General features: G+C 38.2%; 1 protein-coding gene across 2 annotated transcripts in view; it reads left to right on the top strand.

Moving 5' to 3' along the window:
- ERC2 (ELKS/RAB6-interacting/CAST family member 2) overlaps positions 1-19,222 on the top strand; it is an 804,554-nt gene extending 785,332 nt beyond the window's left edge. For both annotated transcript variants that reach the window (XM_075183253.1, XM_075183252.1), the window contains one exon: positions 17,763-19,222. The gene's annotated coding sequence lies outside the window, so the exon portion shown is untranslated. The remainder of the gene's footprint in view (positions 1-17,762) is intronic.
- Positions 19,223-19,470: the final 248 nt, after the last annotated feature.

Genomic DNA, 19,470 nt, shown 5'->3' with positions numbered 1-19,470 from the left:
AGCACAGGAGTGTCTAATGGCTGAAACAGGAAACACTAAGTTGTTATGGAAAAAACCCAAAACTCTAATTATTGTCTTTTTTTTGTCCCTTAATGCAAAATTACATGTAATGCTACTTAAACGTTCTAGTCTCAAAATTTCACTTGCAGGCCTACATCAAAGACCGTATTTCAGATGGATAAATTCAAACCAAATTTTCCACCTGCAGTAACCAAAAGTGATCTCTTTTAAAGCAAACTAGATAACCGTTTCCATGGATTGTGTTTCCATTTTTCGCTTGAAGTCTCTTTGAATCTAGTAATGAATGATTTCCTTCCTTCATTTATCTGCTTAGAAACATCTGTAAGAATGAATCCTGCACATCATTAATAGGACCAGACCTGCCTGGCTATCTACAAGTCATGTCTTCAATTATTGTAACCAAGTGGAGAACATCAAATAGCACTAGATTGGCAGCATACGCATAACAAAGTTCTCATGCAAAAATATAGAGCAGAAATGTGTTGCAGCCTATAGGAGCTGATATCTGCATATAGGTGTATGAAAGCAAACGTCTGATTGGTGGATGTTGCACAATGCTTGTTTGTACTTTTTTGTTTTAGATATGTTTTAATAATTTAATTTGTTCTCCACTGCAGTGTGTACCAGCTAACCCCTACATGGTGTAATGTACAGGAAAATATTGAGTTCACAGCGCTAATAGCCTATTATCACAGGAGATCCATGTAAATGAGATACATATATACAATCTAACCTTGCAATATAAATGTATTTATTAATAAAAGCAATATGTACAAAATAAAAGCAAATATATAGGAAAAATCCTGGACTCAAATACACTTCTATATATATAGGGCGATATTCAATTTTCTGCAATGTGTCACAAAGTGAGGCTCTACGGAATCTGCTGGCGCTATATAAATAAATGATGATGATGATGATGAAAGTACTTCCAAAACAGTCCATGAAAGCACTCCGCAGGTGATGTATCTCTGCTCATTTTTCCTTGCACCCCATAAAGATTGGCATGAAAACCAGCGATCCTCTGGGTCAGGAGCGCACGCAGGATTTTTAAGGGGGAGTTCCCCCCCCCCCAAAAAAAAATAATAGAGAGAGCTGCTGCGCATGCGGCCGTGCATGTGCAGCAGCTCAATTTCGGCGGCACTGTATTGTACAGCAGCCACGGCGCTGTCAAAGAAGCATCTGCGGCGGTGCTGTATTATAAAGTGCCGCTGTGTAGGGGCACCGTTTAGCCCCCGTTCTTCGCGGAGGGGAGGGGTTTCTGGAGAACCAAAAACCCCCCCGCTGTGTGCGCCCCTGTGGGTATCGTAGTAATCTGAAATGAGTACATTGGCACATCGCGGAAGAGTCGCACAGAATTGAATCTCCCCCTAAGGGTTAAATGTGGATTCAACACGCCGTGAACAATGTGCCGTGCACTGGAACAAGACTGCATATCCAACCACCTATGCAAATGAGCCCTTACTTTATGCTGTTACATTAAAATGACATTTAATCAAAACAGACCAAGCACCGAAATATCAAGTTGCTGTGAGGTTTGTGAGCAGCAGTGTAACCTACTAGTACGTTTGAAGGTCACTGTGTAATAGTCAGTGGTCATTCTATGTGCGGGAGAGGGTGGGGCCTGAGTTGTCAGATTGGTTTTGATTCTCCAGGAAGCAGATAAGAAAACAGCAAACTGATTACAGCTGATCGCTCTGATACGGACAAGGTTAATAAGAAGCTGTAGAACAGGAAGTAAGTTAAGACTGTGTTTGAAGAGTGATCACTAACATGGACCTCAGCTGGATGAAGAACGGTACTTATAATTTAAAGCCCACTATTGGGTTACCACTAACTTATTGCAAGGTAGAATAAGAATAAAAATGTCTAGCGCTAAAGTGTAATACAGTGAAAAAACAAAATTAGAGTTAAACTGCATTTGTTTCAAACCAGACTGAGTTCACTCTACACTAGTAGTGCTAAGTGTATATTTTAGCACTATTATTTACTATTATGGCTGAGCTTAGAAGAAAGAGAACCTGTGATTGTGTTCCCATAATGCTCTGTACCTCTGGAGGTGACACACGCTCCATTAACCGGTCACATGTACTGGCCAATGTCACCACTACACTAACTGGGCGTGGATCCGGGTGCTCATGCAACTACACCAGGCCAATGCCCACACACGCCAACAGATTTCAGTCATTGGGGTTTTCCGCCAGTCTTGATTACAATTTGATTAGTCTTGGTTAGATGTTTATTGGTATTTCCAGTGATTTTGAACTCACACATGCAGTGGTTTGGAGCCATCTGGCTGTCCAAATCACTGTGTCCTTGGACTGCGCTGAGCTCTCATATTTAGTGTTGTCACATGCTTAAAATGACACATTTACAGCACAGCTTCCAATCACTCCAAATTGAAATAATTAATTTATGTGAGTAATACAGAGAGGTGACATGATATCTTGGGGTAAATGTATCAAGCTGAGAGTTTTCTGGCGGGTTTGAAAAACCAATCAGATTCTAGCTATCATTTATTTAGTACATTCTACAAAATGACAGCTAGAATCTGATTGGTTGCTACAGGCAACATCTCCACTTTTCAAACTAGCCGGAAACCTCTAAGCTTGATACAATTACCCCCTTGAGTGTTTTTTAAAAGGCAAGCAGCGATATTTTGAATTCGACAGCAACACTATCAAACTGAATCCACTACCCTTAACCTCTTCAGTTTCCTTTTAGAGATATATGCAGTTTAAAAATTGTTTATTATACAAACAGACCATCCTCTATCACACACTTTAAATGGCATCATCAGCTCCATAGTAGACGCTATAACTGATGTCATTATCAAATATCGATCTTTCTAAGTGGCATTAGTAGGTTCCTCCTAATTAGTATTTTAATACTGGATTTTTAATATTTTGTGTGTATTATTATATCTAGTTATAAACTTTAGAGATGTAGTCGTCACATACTGACTGGTGCCAAAAGTGGTGAGTTTCTGAGACATTTAATTCCAAGAAATTGGTGTGTACGGCTATAAAGTGGCATTAAGCAGTGAAACGGTTAAGTAGCTGAAAATGTGGACTGCAGTGTTTCCTGCCCACACTTGCAGTGGCCTAAGGCAGGGAGCGAAAGAGAGAGAGAGCATCCCAGGTGGCAGACATGCAAACCATGTTATTAAGCAGAGATCGCAAAACCTTGATCTTCAGAAAAGCAGCCTAATTAGTCCCCAGCTTGAGAATAAACGACATTCCACATCAAATAAGGGTGAGAGGCTGCTGAGAAATTCATTACCTAATCTTCACTATCAGTGTTCTTGCAGTGTTACTTTAAGTATGTTGTTTGGGCGTGTTATAATGAAAATGTGGCTTGTATAGCACTTTGTAAACATAATAACAATCATTTATTTTTTTTCCTTTGTTGGTTTTGTAAGTGCTATAGATGGTTTGTCAGACTTAGGCTGTCACTATATGTTACTAGGAGATTCACCATTAACCCCGGGGACCAAAGACCATTGACGCAGTGTGTGTCTCACATGTCACCATTAACCCCGGGGACCAAAGACCATTGACGCAGTGTGTGTCTCACATGTCACCATTAACCCCGGGGACCAAAGACCATTGACGCAGTGTGTGTCTCACATGTTCCACTAGTCCCTTAGGCTTTCAGATATGTGCCTGACATATATAGTCATGTAAAAGTAGGTGGAGGCCAATAAACCTAAAATAGAAATTGATCTATAAGTTCCCATATGTAGACTGAGAAGCTGTTTCACATTATATTTACATTTACTTTGCACTTGCGTGCAGACTATTATTCTCTTTCAGCCATGTCAGACTCCCAAGAGGCCGAATACAGTGTCCTTCAGTAGACTTATGCTGGACACCATGATTGATATGAGATTTATTCGGCCGCTTTGATTATTTTTGTGTGGCCATTACACCTTCTGTAGTTTCTCCAGCTATTGTACTAAATATTTAAAATCTAATTAAATTTGATCAGGTGGTATGGAGCATCAGATTGGCGGTGGGGAACCTACCTTGAAGGGGATTATAGGTGTGAGCAATACATTTCATTTGGATGTTCCTAATGTTGTTATTCTTCTATAGGTATTCATTCATAATTAACCTCTCATCCTCCATCAGTCATTAACACCTCATCTTCTGTCTTCCCTTTTTAATCATCATCATCCTTTGTTATTAACCCCCCCCTCATCATCATTATTCATCGTAAACCCCATTATCATTATCCATCAACCCCCTCCTCCTCATAATATCCACCTAACCACTCTTCCTCTCACCCACCTGGGCCGCCTCGCTACTCCAGAGCATTCTGGGGCATCAGAAGCCAATGTTGGTGAGCAAAGGGCTCATTGCAGAGCTTTCTGCTCTCTACTCCATTGGTCTGTTTAATAAAGAAATTGTTATAGGAAGGGCATGGTGCACAAAATTAGAGTATCCTTGGGCTTAACCAACACCCCCTGTGTGTAGGCGTATTATGGGATAGAAGTGAGTTTGCATTTTGTGGGGAAAAGTTGTTCTTGGTTATTCACCTTACATCCCACAAAGGAATATTGTGTTCTACATTGAACATTTTAATTTCTAAATAAAGCCTTTGGGTGAAGTGTTAAATGAGTTCCATGAGCATGGACATGTAAAAAGAGATTTGCTGTGTTAATTGACAAGAATACAGAAGAGAAAAGTATTGAAGATAAAGTACCTAGCAGCAATGTTCAAATTAGGTGCTGTCAGTGTAGATGTCTCTTTCACTGAAATGTCAGAGTTTGTCTCCACTGCAAATAATAAATACAGTCCAAGGGGTAAACGTATCAAGCTGCGGGTTTGAAAAAGTGGAGATGTTGCCTATAGCAACCAATCAGATTCTAGTTATCATTTATTTAGTACATTCTACAAAATGACAGCTTGAATCTGATTGGTTGCTATAGGCAACATCTCCACTTTTTCAAACCCACAGCTTAATACATTTACCCCCAAGAATATGTGTAGTGAATCATTGGTGTGCCTTGTGTTCAACAATGCAAAAATGAGATTTCAGGGTGGAGGGGATACATGTTTAGGGGTCTACTTTCCTGTTCTGAGTGGTGCAACACCATTTTCACTTAGACAGAAAACTTTCATTTTGCTCCAACTCAAAGTTGGTGGTCTCCGGGTCTCGTCTCTATGCTTTTAATGGGACCCATTTTTCATCAGCGGAGAAACACATTTCTAGGCGATATAATAAAAGCTTAATACACACAACACGTAATAAAAACGATGAACCTTCATTCTCATTATTAATTTACCATAAAAGAGGCTAAACCGAGCACTATTTTAGGAGTAAATCAGAAAAGTTTAATTTAGAGAAAGACGTTGTTCTAGAGAGGTAAGAGTTTGGACTATTTTTCCAATTCTCCATACCTAGGTACACTTGTAGTTCACATAGTTGTCTCATGAGAGCATATAGTAGGCGTGACCATGATGTGCGCTTAGCTGACCATCTAGGAGCACTGGTGCAAAACCAACGTCTATTGTGTGCATCCAGTTTGCTTCCTAAATGCAACCCATTGTATCCTGAATTTATATGTCTTGCACATGTGGAATTTGAAAGATTTTAACGAAGACTCTAGAAGTAAAGAAAAAAACAGTATAGCTCTAGATTATTTAAAGTAATTCTGGTGTGGTTAATTATAATTCCTTGTGAGCCATTGCCAGTCTTGTCACCTTGAGCAATTGCTTGATATCTAGTCAAGCTTGTTGCTAGACATAGTCAGGTAAGGTCTTCATTATATACCTCTCCCTAGCAGTTTAAATCTAACCTTGCTGGCTCCTAGCCTTGTCCCCAACTCCTAGCCATAAGCTATTCTCGTTAGCCTTATCTAGAAGAAGCATCAATGAGACCAGAATCGGATCAGTGGGGAAAAACATCTGAGCAGGATGGTCCACTGTGGAGCCAGCCGGGAACAAAATATTAGCAACATCAAAAAAAATTGTTCTAGATCCCATGGCCAGACCAACAGAAAATTGGGGTAAAGCACCAGGACACAAGAGTGAGGTAAGTATTCGCAAGCAGTTCACCTTAAGCAAGTATTTGGGAGCAATTGGTTCTAAAAAAACAATTGGAGCTTGATTGCTGATTGGTTGTGTGCCATGATCCAAATCCGGGGAAAATAAATCTCCAACAATCACAACTTTGATTTTTGGAAAGCCCAGGTCTAGGACGTGATAATTAGTAGGACAATTGGCTGCCCCTTATTTCATATCATCTCATTTTTTGTTCCAGATGACAATGTGTTCTTTAAGGACTTTTTAAAAATCTTTTGTTATTATTTCCTATATATTTGTGGTAGACATACTTTGTTTGTTTATACAGATGGGACATAGAGGTTGAGGAAGTGGAGGTTTAGGTCGATGGAAATAAGGGAGAAGGACCATTATAAACCTAGTGGGGGCAAAATATTTTATCTAAGCTTGTATCATGTAATGGTCTCATAAATATCTTACTTTGAAGACGTTGATAACATACCTTTGGAAGATAAAATGATTCACATTCGCAAGAAAGCAGGCGGAAAATAATGCTTGTCTGCTGTTAGAGTGAGTCTGCAGACAAGTGACTCAGAGGAATTGGATAATTACTGTGTACTTTCCCATGTAATACACATTTTGGTCATACATTATCTCAATAGTCCTTTTCACTCTCGAGAGCAACTTTGACTTTGGTACTTAACGACTAACTCTTAACCTTTAGGTCAGAATAAAAAAGTGACTCCTCATTCCATATATGGTGGGGTCAGCATGATCCCCTATTGTAAAAATATTTACAATTCATAAACTGTGAATCATGTTAAAGTGTTATTTTGTACACATACCTTATTCCATAAGTTAGATTTCAGTAAATATATATATGTACTTAACTTGTGCCCAACAATAAAGTAATTAAAATAAAATATTTGATTAATGGCAAACTCTCCAGCTAGTTGTAGTGCCAAGTATAACAAGATAATTACTTAGCTGTTGTCCATTCATTAGGGACTGCAGAATTCTAAGGTAAAGTGAAGACGAACTTGTACGCAAAGGAATTTTAGATCAATAAAGCAAAATAATAATACTTGACCCATTGTATTAAATTGTTGAAATAATTCTAACATATATTTAAGAACAATAGACACAACTATTTACCTTTAAGTATATCCGTACATCAGCTTCAGTGGTGTAATTACTAGGCCAATGGTTATTTTATTAGTTATATTAATTGATGTAAGCACTGACAGGTGTGTCCTGCTAGTCAAGTGCTTTATAAGTATAATGTTTTCTGTTGCCATCACCATAAAAAGAAGGAAAAAAGCATTACTACTCCAGATAGGACAAAAGAGAGTTAATTTACTATAAGATTATTTTTCCAGGGATTCCATTATCATTATTTAGTCTAAAAGTGTAATATTTATCCTGTTTTACATGCTATACCTTCGTTTTGGATCAATTTTGTGATTCGCAGAACATGGTGTAGCAGATTACTGTTGCATCTGTAAACAATTTTATTATTTTATTTTTAAACAAATACAAACTATTTTAAAATGTTTAAGAGTTAAATCTTCTTGTCAGTGCTTTTTTAATATATTCTTTAATTAATATATTTAATTGAAAATATAAAGAAAATGTGTTTTAACTATATAATAATAATAAATATTGAGCAACACACGATAATAACGTTTTCAATGTGATAAACAAATTTATTATGTTTTTAGATTTTATTTGATTTATTTGAATATTTGAGCATCAGATTGTCTTCTGAGATTTTTAATGAGAATATAACAGTACACATCCGCGTCTTTAGCAAGAACATTCTGATTCCCTGAAAAGTTTGTCTTGGTTTTTTTTTCATACATTAGTATACTATTATTTTTCCTGTACATTTTTAATTTAGGTTTATAAGCGATAAACGAAGGATGTGGTAAATAGGGTATTTGTATAGTTGCAGCAGCACCAGGGTGACGCACCATATATGTCATTGTGCATCATTTAAATACATGTTAAATACCTTTTATTTATTATATTTGCTAACTGCATCTGTGCTTTAAATGAATAAATTCCAATAGTCCTATAACAAATGAGTACTTTGTTTTTGTGTTAATGCCAAACACATTTAACAAATTTTTAACAAGGAACCCTGGCTTAGTGCCAGAGACCAAAAGAGAATTCCCTAAATGTGAATTCTATGTTACCTTTTGCCTTAACTCCTCATCAAGATCCTTACATGTCGCCGACATTGGAGTTTTCTAAATATTTTTTTGTGAACATGTGTTAATTGGTCAGTACAATTCCAAGATCAATTTCACTAAAATTATATTATTAAAGTATTAGTTTTGTAAAAAAAAAAAAAATGCAGACCCGAATTTTCTACATATTTTATTATATTTTGAAAGTAAAAAAAGAAAGAATGGAATTGGGTCATTGTTATAGAGAGACTACATTTGACAAGCTTAATTCTTTTTGTTCTTTGTTTTTTAATGTTTAAAATTTTAGAATTTTATATCATTAAAACAGCAACAAAAATAACTTCACAGTCATTAATAAACTGATTCATTTTCGAAGGCAGCTGTTATTTTTATTCTGGGCAAAAGGAACTTTTAAAATACTATTTGTAAAAGAAATATTAACAGTAACCACATTCCTATTAGACTTATGTTAAAGAAAATAGAACAGCTTATGCTATTTCTAGTGTTGAGTTGTAAGATTCTGGTGCTGAGGCTAAAAAGGAAGGTAGAAAAACAGCTGAGTGCGTTTATAGGGCTCTGAATGAAACTATTCAGAAATTGTCCATTCTCCTGCTAGGCAGGATTAAAACATTTTAGGCAAGAAAAATGGCTATGCTGCTGAGTAATGCACAAGTGTGCAAAAATAATTAAAAATAAGAATATAATTTAGATTAAATGTTTTTTAATTTTACATGTGTTAAAAAACATGATGCAAAATTGTGTGAATTCATTGTAAAATTATACTTTATAAATATTAAAAAAAAATTATAGATTTTTTTTCCCACATACAAAGTGATGTCATTGAGTCAGTGTTACATATGTTGAGAATTGTAACCACCGTGTCCTGCGAACCTAGACAATAAGTTTTCTGCTTTACAAGTTAATTTAGCTGCTCACAAACAACAGATTAATTCATTCAGTAAGAAAGCAATTGTGTGTATTAATGACGGAGGAGAATCCATTGATATAAATATCCCCACAACAGGGTGTTCGAATGATAAGCCACTAACAATATGTATTCTATTTTTTACCATTTATTGTATGCATATTGCAGAGTCTAAGCTGGTACCATCCTCAAATTGTTCAGTAATAATTATTCCATCCACCAAGTCAACATCGATGTTTGATTAAAGTTGATTAAATAATTTAGGGACTTTTTTTGTGTTTAGGGTATGATAATTTGGTGTAATGTCAATATCTTATACTCTTTCCACTCCTATAGGATATTAAGCTTCCACAATAAAATTTTTTGTTGGGGTATATTAATTGAGTGAACTTACATTTTATAATTGTTAACCCTGAAACCTGAGTAATACCCAGATTCAGAGAGTAAAACTTGGAAATTGGGGAGAGAGGTTATTGGGTTAGTGATCTTAAGAAGTATATCGTCACCATCACTGACAAAGTAAGCCAGGGGTTCAATGCCTCCATTAAACAACAAGGGCAACAGAGGGTGCCTGTGTCATGTGCAGTTTAATATTGGAAGAATATTAGAAACCATTGCTGGAAATATAATCACTGCAATAGAGGAACTGGTAAGGAGCCTTGGTGGAGGAGAAGAACGGACCATGGAAACCCAATAATCTTAAAGTGTTATAAAGAGGTACGACCAACTAAGATGGTCAAATGCCGTCTCTTCTTCAAGGCTCAACATCACTGCCCCTCTCCACATCAACAGCCTAATAATATGACTGGCTTGACGGATTGAGACTTTATTATTGCCAAAATGGCTTTTGTAACATGTCTTGTTGGGTAAAACAAGAATAATCCTTTGTCTAATGGTGCCCCAGATCTATGTACATTTTAGCCACACAAATATATGGTCAAATCAGGAAGACACAGCAATTTGTTACTCAGGCCAAAGAGTTGAATACCGTGTGACACAGCCAACATTCCATCTCATTTTCCGCCGACTCCCAATCGACATCTGAATTCTCCCAATCAGATGTTGATAGTAACTAAGGTTTGTTAGTAATCAATTTGTACATAATCACTTCCGCTATGATCAGTGATCCCTGCCAATGCTTTCTTCATGCATACAGAGCATACATCTATTGTTGTGAGTGCTAAAGGTTTCAATTGCTTTTATTACTTTGTATCAGTTACTGCACAGTGACATACGAGTTTCCACAATCATAACAGATAAAAGTTTATCTTGGTACTAACTTGAATGTTTCACAAATAAAATCTTATTTGTCCATGGGAATTATTTAAAGGCTTTGCTTTGTAACTCCTTGATCAGGTCTCCAAACTTCCGAGACAGCTATTTTGTTTTTGTGTCTTGTTTTTTCTTTTTGCTTATATTCATTGCTGGATTCCTGCATGAGTCACTATGTACTATAGTCAGTGCATGATCTAAAAAGTACATCTCTGTCTGGCATAACAGTTGTGCAATAACTGAATTATATACTTTTGCACATTTTGACCTAATGTTTAATACGATTTGCTTAACATAATAAAATGTTTCATGACTTCTTATCATTTAGACAGATTAATAGTTGCCATAATATGATTGGTTACTATAATGTGATGCAATATATCAATGATCTATTTAGAAATTCATATTTTGTCATTCATAATTTTGCACATTTTGGTATTATGTGTCAAATTATTTTTTTTACATAATATTATGTTTTATCATTTGTTTTCACCTTAAAGACAGATTAAAATGCTTGATACTTATTCCCCATGAGCAAGTTAAAGAAAAAATAACTTTAAAATAATGTGTTGCTCTGGCAGGTATCTGTTTATAGAAACAAACGTACTAAAAAGATTTCAATTCATTTGCAATATTTAGGTAGACCCAACCTAGTTTGTTTATTACAACCCATATCCTAAACATATGGACTTATTTTTCATTATTGAAAGGATATTTCCTTTAGTAATCATCTCTTATCATATTGATACCTGTCTGAATTTTCTGCAAATAACCTGATTGATGGATTACTAATCTGCATAAAGTGTAATGGAGTATTTTCTCCCTGTGTCACATGACAACTTCTAAGCAGATATGGTAGGCCAATGTGGTCGAATTGGATCGTTCTCAATGGTCAACATCATCATCAATTATTTATATAGCGCCACTAATTCCGCAGCGCTATACAGAGAACTCACTCACATCAGTCCCTGCCCCATTGGAGCTTACAGTCTAAATTCCCTAATATACACAGACACACTAGGGTCAATTTTGATAGCAGCCAATTAACCTACCAGTATGTTTTTGGAGTCTGGGAGGAAACCGGAGCACCCGGAGGAAACCCACGCAAACACAGGGAGAACATACAAACTCCACACAGGTCAATATTTATTCCAAAAATACAAAATAAAGGTAACTGATGGTTTTTTTTAGTTCCCAATTTGTGACCTGCTGGAGATTTGGAAAATGAATGTGACCTTAAATGGACAATGACGTGTGATGGGAAGTTGGAGTTGTGGTTGGATGGATATGTGACTTTTCAATGAGGAACATTGGGAGGTGTGCCAAATACATTCACTAAATAAACCACAGGCACACTGTAATCCTGGGCATCCTTAATCTATAAAAATGAACACATATGTTTAGAAGAGCTCTGAATGCCTGGATCTGTCACATTTGGCCATACACATGTATGTACGTGTATGGTCAGATCCAACAGATACGACATCTTGGTGGTCACAGTTACTAGAATCCAGCTATGTCTGTTGTTTTATCATATTGTTGCAAAATTCAACATGTACATGGGTGACCGTCTATCCAGTGAGATCAAATGTAATTGGACACATCCATCCATAACCCAATCTTCACAGGAAAATGTTAACTCAACACCGTTCAGAACATTGTTATCTTTCAGGTAAAATCTAAGGATCCTACAACATTCCTTTATTGTGCAAACACTGTAACTGTATTACTGCTCCTTCAGAATTGTAATATGTATGAAGCAGTCAATAATTTTTTTCCAGTTCAGATGATTGGACCATAAAATGCGGGGATCAGTTGTCTGTTGATGTGATTGTACAGAAATGCAGTTGTTCATTCAGAGACAAAAGCAATTGATGTTGTGTAATCAGTTTATCCATTGCTTTGGTTGTGAATAAGATAACATTATGGTTTGCTCCAGGTCAGAAAACAAACCTATTGCTATTTAATATGTCTATCATCATCAGCAGCAGCAGCTATTTATATATATATAGTGTGATTACCCTGTACTTGTCTTGTATGATATAGCTTATACTTGCCAACTTTTTTGACCTCTCCTCCAGGAGATCCCAGAAGACAGGTCACATGACAGGAGGTAGGGGGGGGTGGTGATGTCATCACGTCACCATAGGACCGCCCCTACTACAAAATAAATGAAATTCACGGCATTGACTAGCGGGGGTGGGGCTTATTGGTACAATTGCATCATTAAGCCCCGCCTCCCACTAGTCAATGCCAGGAGTCTGGGAGGACTCCCCGAAATTCGGGAGCCTCCTGGAAATTCCGGGAGAGTAGGCGAGTATGATATAGCTTATTAAAGATGAAAGTCATATTTTATTAATAAAATTGTGTGAAAACAGCCCAGAAAAATATCTTGTTACTTGTCTTTGAGGGTGTTATGTGCATAGATAGTAGAACGTGGCTTGCACTATCGTCCAAGTATCAGAGAACTAGACACCACATATATATGTTCCTTTCTCTTTTAACTTTCAGCCAAAAAAAAGTCTGGGGTGTATAATAGCTTTGTAGTCAATTATCAGAAATAGTTTGTGTATGTCAATTCTTTTAACTTTTACCTATAAAAGGAAAGGAATTTAAGGGAGCATCTGAAATCATTATAGAAGGAGCAGAGTAGGTGGTTTGTCTGATCTCCCTGCTCTCTGTTAGGAAGAGGATAATGTTGCAACTTCAGATATGTTGTAATTGGTCAGGAAGAGCCCGGGGCACAGAGCAGTCACAGGCGCACACATCACAAAGACACTCACATACCTGCATTGAGAGATGTGAGGGGCCGTCTCTCCCCCCCATTTATCAGAACAACCTGTCATTTTGTGTGTAATCTGCTGGCTGGAAGTGATTTTTTTTTTATTTTGAAGAATGATTGAACAATTTTCCTGTCTATATTCCATTAAAGTCTCTATTATCAACTGCTGAAATTCTGATAATGGTCCTACAAGTTTATTTAATGTTATACAACGCTGGCAAATGATATTAATAGCTACTACATCTTTACTTAAAGGGTCAGAAGCCCAACCCTAACATGCAAATCCACCGTGAATAAATGTATTTTTTTAAAGAAAAGAAGTAATTAAAAGGACCATTAAAAAGTTCCATGGATAAGTCTGTAACTGAAAGTCCTTTAATAATGTAATGAAAAGATTTTAATATCAAGTAGCGTTGACTAGAAGGCTTTCAAATTGCTATTTGTAACACAGTAAGATGTCACCTTTGCAATACTCTGCTCTAGTCTCACTTATAATGAATACCATAATAAGTACACTTTGCTCAGTGGCTAATTGTTATATACAGTTACAACTGGTACATAAAATTTATCAAACCACCCACTTTTGGTATGACCATACACACTCGTAATATTCTACAGCCGTCTGAATGATTTCACTTGTCACCTCCCATACATCATCATCAGCATTTATTTCTATAGCGCCACTAATTCTGCAGCGCTGTACAGAGAACTCACGCACATCAGTCCCTGCCCCATCGAGGCTTACAGTCTAAATTTCCTAACACACACAGACTAGGGTCAATTTGATAGCAGCCAATTAAACTACCAGTATGTTTTTGGAGTGTGGGAGGAAACCGGAGCACCCGGAGGAAACCCACGCAAACTCCTTATAGATAAGGCCATGGTTGGGAATTGAACTCATGACCCCGGTGCTGTAAGGCAGAAGTGCTAACCACGTAGCCACCGTGCTCCCCATTACAAGCAGAAGGGTGCAGTGGCTATGAACTTCCTATGCCAGTGCTCCATGCACCAGCAGTAAGGCTGCAGACAGTTTCTCACCTTTCCCAGCTTACTGAAGCTTCCTCCAGTGATCAAGCCACAGTCAGTATCATAGTAACCAAAAGGAAACCTGTGATTGACTAATAGTGTAGGCTGCTTCCTATTGTTTACTATAACAGAAGCCATAGACTGATCAGTTGAGGGAGCTTCAGTAAGTCAGTGGAGGTGAGAAATTGTCTGTGTCATGTGCACTACCAAAAAAATAACAAAATGTATTTATGGGTCCCACACATGTCTAGTTACGCCCCTTCTTACAAGTTAGTTCCAATGTACCACAGAAGTTGTCATAGCTTGTTTTCAGATGCACATGTCAATACCAAATAATACCTGTTTTACATGACAAAACTCATCTAAAATGAAATCAAAGTAATTGATACACTTCAGGCAGTATAATCCATGTCCCCCAATGGGATAGCACAACAAATTGTATATTTCAGCCCCCCATTCTTGAGAATCCAATGCCTATAGGGTAACACAAGCATTATTTAATTCTAGGACCCTCAGTAGATTCCAATTCATACTGGGGTAGCACAAAACACTTGTAAGTTAAGTTAAAGCCCCTAGATAAGAAAATCCAACCACCAATGTGGTAGCACAAATAATTGTAAATTTCAGCATTCAGACTGTAACATCATAATAACAATAATGACAATGCAGTAACAAAACAAATTCAGCCTTAGCAATTATTACCCAACACTATCCAGCGTCCTCGATGTGCCAGTGACTCTTGCCACAGCTGAGAGACACATGTGCGTGTTGGCACCCATCTCCCTGTTCTTGAAGTCTCCTGACGGCAACATTTAGTCATTTCCTCCAAACGTAATATGTGGATCAATGTGTCGTGCTGCTGAATGATTAATATGTTCTCATAGGAAATATTGCACAAAAGTTGTTTATTTCTTTTATGAGAGTGTATTTAATTAATGGGGTTTTTTTTGCATTTTTTTTGGCCGATTATGGAGACTAATTTCCTTATTTAAGACATTCAGTGGTCAAAGTGGAAATTTAGAGGTGGTGGTATGGAAAATGTAATGGGAATGTGAGTGAATGGTATTTTATTGTTTTACAATGCAGGCAGTTGGAGAAGTTGCGGTATAGTGTACCCCGTATACTGGGCCGGTGCTAGGGTCCATGGCGCCCTAGGCAAAATCAGCGCCCTCCCCCCCCCCCCCCGCAAAAATCGGCGCCCTCCTCCCTCCCCCCTCACCCCGTCTTTTCTTACCTTGTCTCACCACCACCGCCTCTCTGCTCCGTCTCCTCCCCACCACTCACTGACACTAGTGAGTGGAGGGGAGGAGACGGAGCAGAGAGGCGGCGGTGGTGAGCAATAGCCTCTTCCCCCCCCTCCCCGTGCATCTGAATGCTGTGCAGCGGCCGTGACAGGTATGGTCAGCGGTCGCCGCACAGTTTTAAAATTAATTTCCAGTTCTGTGGCGCCCTTCAGGCGCCCTCCAGAGCCCGGCACCCTAGGCAAGTGCCTAACCTTGCCTAATGGGAGCGCCGGGCCTGCCCGTATATACCCTCACTTGCACCACGGGCTAGAATGCTAATAAACATGTGCCCCTGAATGCTCTATAGTTTCCAACCTGAAGACTACTTTTCCAGATCTTTTGTACAACTTGGGAATGACTCTGTCATCTGCTTGTTAGGAAGAATGGGGCTAGCTGTACAAAATGGCCTATGACGAAATTATCCACCAAACTGTGTGGCCTGTAAAATGATTCAGCTGAACAAGCAAACGGACTCAGGGGCTGGGGGGAATATGCCCCCTGGGCCGGTCCCATAGTGGTCTATCTTGGTCTGGGTCACTGGGCCACTTGCATTATTTTTCCTTTAAAATGTTCCTAATAGGCCGCTGAGTTGAGTCTTTCTTCCCGGGCTAAAATTTGCCAGCCCTGCCCTGATCGGACTGCATAGAAAATAACGTTGGGCAATCACCATATCCTCCACGAAAGTAAACGTGATATTTGGGATCTGTTCATTCAGCCCTTACACCAAACGCTTGGATCTGTCCAATATGGCCTTCTACATTGCAGACTTACTTTCCGTAAATTTGTATTACAGGGTTTTGCAGTGTATGTGGCTAAACCTACATAAGTCTATCACTTATACCTTTGTTTACAAGTGAAACGCAAATATATTCCTGACACCAGTTATAAAGATTACAATTGTACATAAAAAATGCATTGAAAACGTCTCATTGAAACATAGTTAAATTTAACATATCTGGCCACACAGTTCCTACCAAAGGTCCATATTTCTTTGTAGGGATAGGGCATGAATACAGAGTTGATTCTTATACAGGGCAGTGAAAATTGAATACTAGGGGGTAAATGTATCATAGTGCGGGTTGTACAAGTCGCCGGAAATCAGCGAGATGACAGCTTAAATTTAAAGCGGCGCTGCCTTGTAAAGGGAAGTTTCCCTTTACAAGGCAGCGCTGCTTTAAATTTAAGCTGTCATCTCGCCGATTTCCGGCGACTTGTACAACCCGCACTATGATACATTTACCCGTAGATCTGAAATAGGAAGAATCCGCATCACAGAATTATTCTTTTATTTCTTTCAAATTCCAAGCAGAACAGATGTAGAAATGGATGTGGTCAATTTATTTGTTTATTTGCAGAACAGAAGGATGCTTAAAGTTACACTGACTAGGGACATTTTTTTTGCTCTAAAATGAACAACTGATTTTTGTATATTCTGAAAATATTATATTCATACTACTCAGCAGTCCTGATTAGGAGGAGCCTCACTAATTGGGAACATGGTTTGGGTGTGGCAGTGGTTTAACTACCGCAGTTGAAGTGGGTCTAAGGGACCTGGAAATGAGAGAGGGTTCAGTGATACCTGCCCATCTGCTGCTGAGATCCGGAGCGAAAAGCTCAAAGGAGGGTTTAATGGGCATGTACAGGCCTCTGGAAGATGGATCGTCACAGTTTCCTTCCTCCCCTTCAAATTTTACCTTTTGCTAAGCACCAAGCCACCATGGGCAGCATGATGGCTCAGTGGTTAGCACTTCTGCCTCACTGCACTGGGGTTATGAGTTTCCTCCCACACTCCAGAAACATACTGGTTGGTTAATTGGCTGTTACCAAAATTAACATTAGTCTCTATTTGTGTGTTAAGGAATTTAGACTATAAGCTCCAATGGGGCAGGGACTGATGTGAATGACAATTGTTTTCTGGGGGCGCTATATAAATAAGTGGTTATGTTGATGATGATGCTTTAGGGCCCAACAATGACTTGTTATGCTCCTGGGGTTTGGCATTGTTTAGTGTTGGGGCTTATTATATCCTTATATTCAAATAAAAAATTTGGGGATATATGTATCACCGAATGTTATCACAGAGTGTGAAAAGATAAAATAAACACAAATACCAATCAAAGCACTTTTATCTGATTATCTGTTACTGTCCGATAAAAGAGAGAGACTTAATGATAGAAAAATGCATTGAGCTGTATTAAAACCTCTGTTCATTGCTCCATTAATAACAAAAATATTCTTTTCATCTCTTTCCAGTTAAGGAACAGCAAGATTCAGCAGAGAAGTGGAACAGCCCCATAAATGATCTAATGCGGATTCTCACCACGCTGATGCAACTCTGCAGAATTCGGCATCTGAGGCTAATGTGTGGCTGTTGCATTGTGTTCACAAGTACAGAAATCCGCAGTATGAAGCAATGTGTATTGTATGATTAACCAGTGGTCAGAACCCACAGGAAGTTTCATATTGGTGAGGAACACTCTACAATACCAGTTCTGCCTGCAATCTAAACTGCCCTTATTAAAGCACTTGATTATCAGAATGGTGTACGAAAAAAAAAATGCATTCCAAAGATTTAAATCCTCTCCTCTGTCCTCTCAGATTTTTTTGGTACTGTTGTAACCGAGGGCTTCAGGTTACCAAAGGTAAAGAAGCGGATTTTATATGCAAAAGATAGCCTGAGTTGTCTGTTGAATCTGCTTCCCCCCAGCCTTAAAACAGATGGCCTAACCCTGTCAAGATTACAAAGCAAAGTTCCCGACTTGCTCTGGGCCAGGTTGGACAATCGAATCAATATATACGCAATAGCAAACCCTTACTGCCAGAGATTTCTGCACATTCTCCAATTTATTTATTATTTTTTTTTGCAGGCCCCGAGGCAGTGAAGGGGTTAAAATGGGACGTGATTTAAACAGTGGCATGTTTCTCTGGACAGTGCATGGGATGTCTGAACTAACGTGATGGTTACAAAACATAACAGCATATTTGGGTAGTCGCAAGTTAAACGTGTGAAATACTGGAGAAGACAATAACTTTTCTCTGCCCAAGAAAAGGTGGTAAGATTCTGAATGGCATTGTGACGTCAGAACATTACCACGGTGAAGTTTTTGAGAATAAATATGCATTTTACTTGATTCTTTGGCTAAAAACAGGTCATTTTTCATTTGTGTTTTGCATGTTAAAAGTTCATTTGTATAATGGGACCCAAACAAATCTTTACATGCAAAACAGATTTACTTATTGTGTATGCGTCAAATGTGTGTATGTCTGTTTTTTTAATACTATTTATGTCACGTGCATATCCATGCATCCTGCTTTTTCAATCCAGACAAAATAAGCCACGCTACTGACCCACCCAAACCGTGCCCATGGTACGCCCACTTGTTGCAAGACCAAATACTCTCCTGGCAGGCCATTGCCTTATGGCCAGAAACTATCCGGCAAAAATCTGTACTTTTGGCAGGTATTCACATCGTGCAAGCAAATGTTTTTAAATGAAACCACTTAAAATGAGAAAATGTTGAGTGATTGATTTAACTGACATCCCAAAGTCAGTTTTCTAAGTGTATCTGTTTACCGTCATTAATGTAGTTGCTGATGGTCATATGTTAAGTCAGGTACACTGCTGATAGTATTTTGTGCTATGTTTATAAGTATGTGCACTCTTACAAAGTGCATATTTTGTCCCACATTTCCAGCCACCTGAGTTAGGATGATCCCCCCTTAGAGAGCCTTAGTAGCGCATAGAGGTACAGAATCATGTTTAAGCACTACAATTCTGCATTCATTTTGCCAGCTCCAAAAGTAAAGTATTTTTCCAAAAACCAATTTGTTGATTTAAACATTTTTATTTACTTGTCCCCAAGTGCGTATCTAAAGCTTTGTGTACAACCTCTGTGAGCACAGAGGTTCAACCTGAAAGTCCAAATTAACAGAACTTTGGACTAGGTGTAAAAATCCACTC

This window comes from Mixophyes fleayi, chromosome 8 (assembly GCF_038048845.1).
Source record: "Mixophyes fleayi isolate aMixFle1 chromosome 8, aMixFle1.hap1, whole genome shotgun sequence".
NCBI classification, from domain to species: Eukaryota; Metazoa; Chordata; class Amphibia; order Anura; family Limnodynastidae; genus Mixophyes; species Mixophyes fleayi.
This window is presented reverse-complemented; position numbering and strand designations above follow the sequence as displayed.